This window comes from Delphinus delphis, chromosome 10 (assembly GCF_949987515.2).
Source record: "Delphinus delphis chromosome 10, mDelDel1.2, whole genome shotgun sequence".
NCBI lineage: Eukaryota > Metazoa > Chordata > Mammalia > Artiodactyla > Delphinidae > Delphinus > Delphinus delphis.
The window spans coordinates 29,657,344-29,666,683 of NC_082692.2; the positions used below are offsets into that span (position 1 = coordinate 29,657,344).

General features: G+C 41.5%; 1 protein-coding gene across 1 annotated transcript in view; it reads left to right on the forward strand.

The window, feature by feature from the left end:
- CYP39A1 (cytochrome P450 family 39 subfamily A member 1) overlaps window positions 1–4,660 on the forward strand; it is an 83,424-nt gene extending 78,764 nt beyond the window's left edge. The window contains exons 17-19 of the mRNA XM_060021713.1: window positions 2,178–2,321; window positions 2,676–2,756; window positions 4,238–4,660. The gene's annotated coding sequence lies outside the window, so the exon portion shown is untranslated. The remainder of the gene's footprint in view (window positions 1–2,177; window positions 2,322–2,675; window positions 2,757–4,237) is intronic.
- The last annotated feature ends 4,680 nt before the right edge of the window (window positions 4,661–9,340 follow it).

A 9,340-nucleotide genomic window follows, 5' to 3' on the forward strand; every position in this document is an offset into this window, starting at 1 on the left:
CTGAGCATAGGAGATGTACAGCAAGGGCACCAGGCTGGCTCCTCTTTGGTCCCTGGCTGAGGCTAATGCAAGGTGTTGGTGGAGTAGAGGCTGGGTGTCTTCAAATGCTCATCTCTCTCCTCTTTCAGCCCCCTTGAGATCATGCTGCCACCATTTCCCCTTTCCCCTCTGACCTCTCTTCTATTTCCCCTTCCTCTTTTCTTCCCACTGCCAGAGAATCTTTTTCTAACTGGGGGTTGGGGTGACCAGAGCCTTTCTATTTCTCAAGTTTTATTTTTCTCCCATTTTATTGATCAGAGCAAATCACAGACCCCAGCTGAATATCAGTATGGTGAGCACTGCAGTCCCCTCTTAGGGAACGGCCATTATCCTGCCACGAGCTCCTTCTAACTAATCTGCTGTAGCCAGGATTGGACCTGTAGCCTAGTGAGAGGACCAACTCCACACTGGCGTGTCAAAGAGCCAGAGGGAGGGGATTTTGGTTTGAAGCTTGAGAGAAATACTAAAGCCAGACACAAATCTCAGGAAGATTTTGGCTTCAGTGAGGAAAGTGTAAACCTTGGCAGAATACTAAGATTAGTAAGGCGTAATTGATAAAATGTAGTTAATGAATGAGTTTTGTGTTTGGTCAAGTTAACTTAAAAGATAAAGCGTTACTGGTCTGTAATACACGATAGGAACTTTGAACCTTGGTTTTATGGGGTTTGGTGGGAATGACAGGAGAATCTAATAACAAAATTGTTGGGGAAAGTTGTATTTAGTGAATAAGGGGACCCCCAAAGTTACTCAGAGTTTGGCAAATATTATCTGAATGTCAGTGGAAGAGTTTCCGTCTGTATTTGAATCTTCTTCCTTTTGTTTTGTTGTTTGTGGTTTTGCTGTTGCTGTTCCTGTTGTTGTTGTTTCTTCCTTCCTTCCTCCCTCCCTCCTTTCTTCCTTTCTACCCCTCATCCTCCTCCATCTTCTAACTTCCTCCTCCCCCTCCTCCCCCTCCTCCCCATCTCCCCTCCTCCCCTCCTCTCCCCCTCCTCCCCTCCTCTCCCCCTCCTCCCCTCCTCTCCCCCTCCTCCCCTCCTCTCCCCCTCCTCCCCCTCCTCCCCTCCTCTTCCCCTCCTCCCCTCTTCTCCCCCTCCTCCCCTCCTCCCCTCCTCTTCCCCTCCTCCCCTCTTCTCCCCCTCCTCCCCTCCTCCCCCTCCTCCCCTCCTCTCCCCCTCCTCCCCCTCCTCCCCTCCTCTCCCCCTCCTCCCCCTCCTCCCCATCTCCCCTCCTTATTCTTGTCCTCATCACTGTTTACATCATACCTTTTCCAATTATTTGAGTGTTCAATCAAGTCTCAGAGGTTCTTTCAAAATGTACTTTTTTAATACTAAAACTGTACACCAATTGTCTCAATTAGGTTTCTGTTTGGCCGCATATAATGGAAAAATTCCAGGACATAGCGATGTAAACACACAAGGGCTCTTGATCTCACATTAAGGATGCCTGAGGTCAGCAGTCCAGGACTGGCTTGACACCCCACAGTGTCATCAACCTGACACATAGAAGGGCAAAGAGACCCAATAAGGTCACACATCAAATTACTGGCAGAACTTGGACAGCTGGAAAACAAGACAAATTTTTAACTTGAACAGTGGAACTCCAAATCATTTCTAAATTTGGTTCACTGTGAACTTGCCTTTCTTTTCTCCTTATCTTCTTCTTTTCTCTGATTTCCTTTAGCTGGTTTTATCTTCCCTTTGCAGCATGCATGTGATGAAATACACCACTTGGTCTTATTCATCAGGAAGGCAGTAAGTGTCAGAAATACAGAAGGCACTAACTCTGAGGTGGTGAGGCACCTAATTATGGCCCGGACAGGGTCTTTGGGAGGAAAAAAGATGCAACACCCAGAAGTCAGAAAGGGAGCACAGGTACAAAGGAATCAGAGAGAATTTATGTGATTATGAAATGGGACACAAGGGTCCCATTGACTTAGTCATTTTTGGTGCTTTTGGCTTTTTCCTCTATTAATAACAGTTGGGCTATACTGATATAACAAGAAGGCAGTGGGTGTGGTAGAAAAGGATGTGGGCTTTGATTTCAGATTTCTGAGCTTATATTCAGATACTACTTATTTATCAATTAAGTGTCTTGGGTAAACTATTTCTATAACCTCAGTTTCTTCATGTGTTAAACAGAGGTAATAGTCTCCATTCCAGAAGGTGGTGGCCGGAATTAAATGAGGTAACAAACATAAATGTTTTGGCCCTTCTACCTTAAACAAAGAACAACAAACAAACTGGAACAAAAACAGTCATGGAAATTCATGTTTACTGAAGTAGGTAAGTTAGTTACTGATAATTTGCATTTTTAATAATATTGATGTGGCCAAAAAGTTCGTTCGGGCTTCTGCAAGATGTTATGGGAAAAACCCAAACGTTTTGGCCAACCCAATAATTACAGTGGTTTAAAATATTCCATCCCCAAAGGAAATGCAATGCCTCATTCAATTTTCAGAAAAATTTAATGTCCAAACAATTCAAGGAGTGAACTGATGTCTGTCTTACATACTTTTACATACAGAACCAGAATAGTTTGGGGCACGTGGTATGTATGCAGTAAATGTTTGTTGAATGAATAAATACATGAAAGAATGAAACAACTTTCATTTATTCTCTATATATTTGGCACTGAAGTGGTTGCTGGATGTATAAACAAGACCCAACTTTCACGAATCTCAGATTATAAGTTTGGACCAACCAACAAGATGATTTCAGGTAATGATTAAGTACTATGAGAAAAATTAAACAGAATTGTGTGATAGAAATTGACTCAGTAAATATGAAGGAGGCAAAAAGAACTTTCAATCAGATGACCGGAAAAGTCGTGAGTGATAAGGAAGAACCAGTGATGGGACGATCTAGATTTGTTGTTGAAGATTTCTTCAACAAGCACTGTTTTACATTTATTTGACTTAAATTCATAGAGCTCTATTTAGTTCATTCTGGAAGCATTTTCTTCAGTTATTAGTCCACAAGGTTTATAGTCACAGATGCAGTTTTCTTCCTAGATCTTGCAAAACCTGGAAATCCTCAGGCTTTGGGCTCTCTGGGGAACTAACTTTGAAATTGTTGTATTGAGCAATGTTTTCTAAAGTAGGTCCTAGCAGACATAAGACAGTCATTGATGCACCTTCCAAGAAAGAGGTCCTGTGGTCAAATATGTTTGTGAACCAGCTCATGAATGGTGGTATATTAAAGTCTCAGAGACATCGGAAAGGAGAGTAACTAACGTGTTAAATGTATCCTGATGTTTTTTTTCTCAACTTGTTTTTAAATTTTAGTTTAAATTTATTTTTTCCCTCTTTCTGTACACTTATTAACATTAAAGTACAGTTTGGGAAATACTGTTATAAAGATGAAGCTTTGGCAGAAAGGGAAAAGGAGGAAGATAATCCTTTGCCCATAAGTCTTGTAATTCTAAAATGAGATATTTACACAGACTTAACAGAAACTTAATAAACTCTAGATATCATACTTACATACATTACCCACTTTGACGAAACCTATTGGACTGATTAGGGAGTTACTTTTGTTTAATTTTTCGGCTACTGGAGGTTTTTTTTTAAGTTCTGATATGAAAGGGGGATCTGTTGGGGTTCCCTCATTTTTTGTTCCATGAGAGTTAACCACATTCCAGCAGATCTGCCTTTGGTTTGGTCTGGTTCAGTTATAAGGCAAGCAGTAGAATATGCCAGAAACTTCATGAAGTTTTACATGTGGACACCACGCCCATTTCCATCACTCCATCGCTTACTAGAGATGATTTTAGGCAACTTACTCAAACTCTCAAAGCTTCACTTTTCTCATCTGAAAATAGGGATAGTAATCGCTATATCCCGCTGTCTGGAGGAGGAGTCAAGCTGATGTAAAGGGCTGGAGGACCATGTCATGCTAGCTTCTTTCTGAAATATTTGCTTGAGAACGATGAATTCTCCCCCTAAAAGTCTTTTAATTCCCCCTGGAGATTCAATGGGGAAAACAGAATGTTTGTGTTGGTTTCCACAATGATGACTCACAGAGTGCTGATTTATTGACTCAGTTAGTGAAGAAGTAAAATTAGTGTTCTATTTTATGGGTGTGAAATGAGCTATTCAGCAAGTATCGTGTATGAAAGGCCATGTTCTGAGCCAGAGCTTACCTAGACACTTTCCATCGTATTTCACTTATCAATGAAAAACTGTTGCCTCCCGTATCAGTAAACAAAGGATGTTGCAGCCATCGAGCCATCGCATTACAGCCTCCCTGATGATGAGCCCTGAGGGAGCTCAGGATAGAAACGGGATACCTGCCATCAAGCAGTCAGCAGCTGCAGCCTCCCCTGTGGTGCATTCAGAGACTCAGGATGAGAAAACACAGGATACTGGCCCCAGATAGCTGAGGTGCATATCAAAGGAATGATTTCAGTGAGCCCAGACTCTTGCATCTTCCCATACATAGAAAAGTCAATTCCTTGACTTGAGATGTCTGGTTTTCTTTAATCAACAGCAATCTTTTGATGTTCTGACGACTTGGTCTTTGTTGCAAAAACTCCTATATATCCTGGTTCCTCTCTCGCCTCTTTGGAGCAGTCCCCCAGAGCTATCTGAGAGGCTGTATCCCAGGCTTAAGTCCTCAGTTTGTCCATGGAATAAAACATAATTCTCAACTTTTAGTTTGTGCATTTTTTTGGTCAACACACCCAAACCAAGCTAACAGGAATCCCTGGCTAATGAAATACTCTCTCCTTAGCTCCCTAAAATGTTCTAAAGATGGAGAAAATCTCAACAAGCCATTGTTGAATTCAGTATGTCAGCTGTATAATAATAACCATGGACTATAGTCTCCAACTGGTTTTCCCCCCACAGCATCCTGGAGCAGAGTCAGCTACCCCCAGTCTTACATGGCTGCACTATTTCCAGTGGACCACACACCACCAAATGCAACAACAATTTAACTTTAATAATAACTGATTACGAACACCATTTTAGAAGACAGCTTAACGAAACATATTTTTCGGGCTTAAGGAACATCCATGAAGGACTTTTTAAAGGCCCACTAGTACAGAGCACTACCTTATATCAATGTTTTCAGTTCTCAGGAATTTCCTCTTGTGTCATACCTAATATTAACCCAGAGCTGAACTAGTGGTATGCTCTTTTGGTTTGATTGTTTAGTTTTAATCTTAATGTTGATTTCAGAGCTGTGTAATATAAAAAGTGGAATCATACTACTGGCATGAAGAAAGGGAGCAGCGTATCATGGGAAGTAGGGGAGCAGAAACATTCCACTGTATAGCCTTCCTTCTTCTAGGATGCATTGCCTCCTGATAGAAAATGGGTACAATTATTGAGTGCATCCTGTTGCATCAGAATACTATAGGAAAAATAAATCATGATCAGAGTAGAAAGAATCCTGAATGTAAGAGGCCAGAGACTTGGGGTCCAGTTTTGATTCTACTACTTTACTACCTTAGGCAATTTACTCTCTGAGTTTTACTTTCCTCTTCTGCAAAATGATGATTTCATAGATTATTTCTAATATGTCTTCCAGTTTTCTGATTCCATCATGGCCCCAAATTCATAACCTTTTCTCTCTTTCCTGATTTTTCAAGGCATTCAGGTATCTTACTGTTATGCTACTTCTTTACCAGTTTGCTTTCTATTAAATCTTTACCTAGAAGCCCAAGTTGTCCCAGGCTCCACAGGGCTCCTACTGGATTATCAGGAGAGAAGTTAGGTACTGATTGTGATGGTGGAATAGAACTCCCTTCCCTGAATCTCAAAAATCATGAGGTTGAACCTGTAGTTCTAAGTGTTGGTCTTTTTCTATACCTGTTGCAGGTACGATATTAGATTCCAAATAATATTCAAAAATAAATCGTTTATTGGTGACTTTTTCATCAATCACAATGTATGTCTTACCACCTTCTGTGGCCTGAAGGATATGTCAGGAACTACTGGAATAGTAAGAACCCTTAAGGACTTTGTCTCTATTACTGAGGTCTTTCTAATCAAGGTAGAGTGAAAAGGCTTGGGTAAAGAAGTGGATGAAAACTCAGACAAAAATATAGCATGTGTTACTTTGTGTGGTATTGGAAATAGGCACATAGAAACTCCTACATGGGAGTGGGTTTTGTGGGCAAAATAGCTTGGTCAATGCTTCATGGGAAAAATGAATGCAGAACCTTGGGGAATAGGAAGAATTAGGATGGAAATGGCTGATACAACAACAATTGAGGAAAGTCATGAAGAAAAAAATATATGGGAAAGTGACGGGTAGGGGCACAGTTTTCCCGTTATCTTCTCGTCTTATGAACTAAACCTTGCCAAACTGTGGCTCCAAGGACAAAGCACAGCCCACTGGCAAACATCCAAGGATGAGGAACTTTCCTGAAACAAAAGGGAATTCACACAAGAATGTACAATGCTCTCTGAAATTAGAAAATCCAGTAATTAACTTGGTCTTTCACTAGCAATTTCAATAGTAGAGTTTATCCTAGGGCCTAAGGAACATCCAGATTACAAGAGGTTCTATTGGCTGCCCTTGCTTCACTAAGGTTAACTCTCTTAGATAATGTGGCTTTTTCTGGGCATGTAGGTCAGGATCAGAACATTCTTTTAGCATTAGGATGGAAAGGTGGCAGGAGTGAGTTCATCACGTCCCAAGGTTGTTGAAGAAGGTGCCAGTCATGGTAATTTTTTTCAAGGGCACTTACGATGATCCAACTCTTCATTTCACATACAGGAGAATAAGGCTCAGAAGTTCAGGTGACTTACCCAAGGTCATCACAACCTAAGAGCAGTGAGGCTATAATTTTACTATAATGATCTCTTTTAAATGAACAATGTTGATATTAGTTTTCCCATCCCTCTCCCAAAACTATAAAGTCCCTTTATGATCCTGTCCCAAATATAACCGTGTGTTAACATCTCATGTGTACCCAGGTTTTTATGTCCTTGTACACTAACTTGAAGAAAAATTTCACAAGGAATACTTATTGCGGAAAATGAAAAACTACAGATAATAAAAAGGAAAACTAAAACCATCTGCAATTCTGTCCCTAGACAAAACCATAGCTACATATTCTATATATACTTCCTATGCATTATGTACATAGTTTTAATCTAAAAGTGGGGATTTGCTCTTTTAATGGTATGCTATTTTTTCATTCATGTTTGTAAGCAAGTTTTCATGCAACTTACATGTACTCTTAAGCCTCATTCTTGATGCTACACAAAAAAGAAACTGAAGCTATTCCCGGTGAATTGCTTAAACCCATTCCATAAAATGCAAAGTTTCTTCAAAACTACTGACCTTGCTCGAAAAAAATGTATTTGGCCGTAGATGTGCAGAAATGTGAAGCTCTTCCCCTTTTAAAATCAGATGGTATTAGCAACTTCTATTTTAAGCCTGTTTATGGAACTAGAGTAATACTGAACATAGATATATAAAGGTGATTACAGCAGTGGAAGTCTGACCTTTGAAAAATCCTTCCCTGTATAAACAAGTTCAGGAATGTTTTAAAACCTCTAAGCCAGAAAATTTCTTTTTTTACTTATCATCAACCTGAGTCAACATGGAATGTCCATTTTATTTAGAGGATGAAATGATAATGCCTTGGTTGCCTGACCATACATGAAGGAGGCATCTTTGGATACCTTATGCTCTTTGCCTCAAACCCATGAGGCTCTGCTGGACTCTTAGAGCCCCCGCAAACCTGACCTTACCCTGCAGCCCTACCTGACATCCTTGTATTGGTGGACCTGCTCGTTTGATTCTGTCGTGTGTTTCTTCACTGTCCCACACCCATACTGCTCTGGTTCCCACCTCCATATCTTTATACCAATAAGGTTTCCCCTGGAATATCCATCCCCTATTATTCCAGCCCTATTCTTCCTTCCAGGACCACCTGCCTCAGGGAAGCCCTCCTGGTGATTCATCCTGCACCTCTCGCCTCCACCAGGAACTCGCTGGCTCTGAGAGTAAGCCTGGTGGGTATAGCACGGCCACCTTTTCTGTTCTTTACTTTGTATCTCCATTAAGCCTACTCCTTCCTTGTTGATAGAGGCTGTGTTTTAGCTTTCATTTGTATTTTTCACAACAACGTGCACATATTACAGATTAAGTGCAGACTGACAACGATGGTTTGGCTTATGTCTTTCCAAATTTACGACGGTGCCAAAGCAATACGCATTCAATAGAAATCGTACTTCGAATTCTGTTTTTTCTTTTTAATTTATCTATTTTAATTTATTTATTTTTGGCTGCGTTGGGTCTTCGTTGCTGCATGTGGGCTTTCTATACTTGCAGTGAGCAGGGGCTACTCTTCGTTGCGGTGCACGGGCTTCTCACTGTGGTGGCTTCTCTTGTTGCGGAGCTCGGGCTCTAGGCCTGTGGGTTTCAGTAGTTGTGGCATGCGGGCTCAGTAGTTGTGGCTCGTGGGCTCTAGAGCGCAGGCTCAGTAGTTGTGGTGCACGGGCCTAGTTGCTCCGCGGCATGTGGGATCCTCCCAGACCAGGGATTGAACCCATGTCCCCTGCATTGGCAGGTGCACTCTCAACCAATGTGCCACCAGGGAAGCCCTGTACTTCAAATTTTGAATTGTGATCTTTCCCCAGGCTAGCGATATGTGGTACGATCCTCTCTTGCGAGACTGGGTAGTGGCAGCTGCCCATCAGCCACGCGATCAGAGGGTAAACAACTGATACACTTACAACAATTCTGTGCCCAGACAACCATTCTGTTTTCCACTTTCAGTACAGTATTCCATAAATTACCTGAGATATTCAACTTTATTATAAAATACGTTTTGTGTTAGATGATTTTGCCCAACTGTAGTGTTCTGGGCATGTTTAAGGTGGTCTAGTCTAAGCTATGATATTGTGTAGGTTAGGTGTATTAAATGCATTTTCTACTTATGATGTTTTCAACTAAGGATGGGTTTCTCAGGATGTAACCCCATCGTAAGTCAAAGAAGATGTGAACTCAGGAAATGTTTGTTGATTAATGAGTGCTTAGGGAAGAGAGTGGAATCCCATTCCTGTCTGTTCTTAGTTGTTAGACCTTAGAAAAGTTCTTTAACCTCTCTGAGCTCCAGTTTCCACTCCTGAGAATGTAGTGAAAACACCAACCCTGTAAGGTTGTTATAAAGAGAAAGAGATTTAATGTGAAGAACATGGGTACAAATTGCCCCAACAGGGCTTCCGTGGTGGCGCAGTGGTTGAGAGTCCGCCTGTCGATGCAGGGGATACGGGTTCGTGCCCCAGTCTGGGAAGATCCCATATGCCGCGGAGCGGCTGGGCCCGTGAGCCATGGCCGCT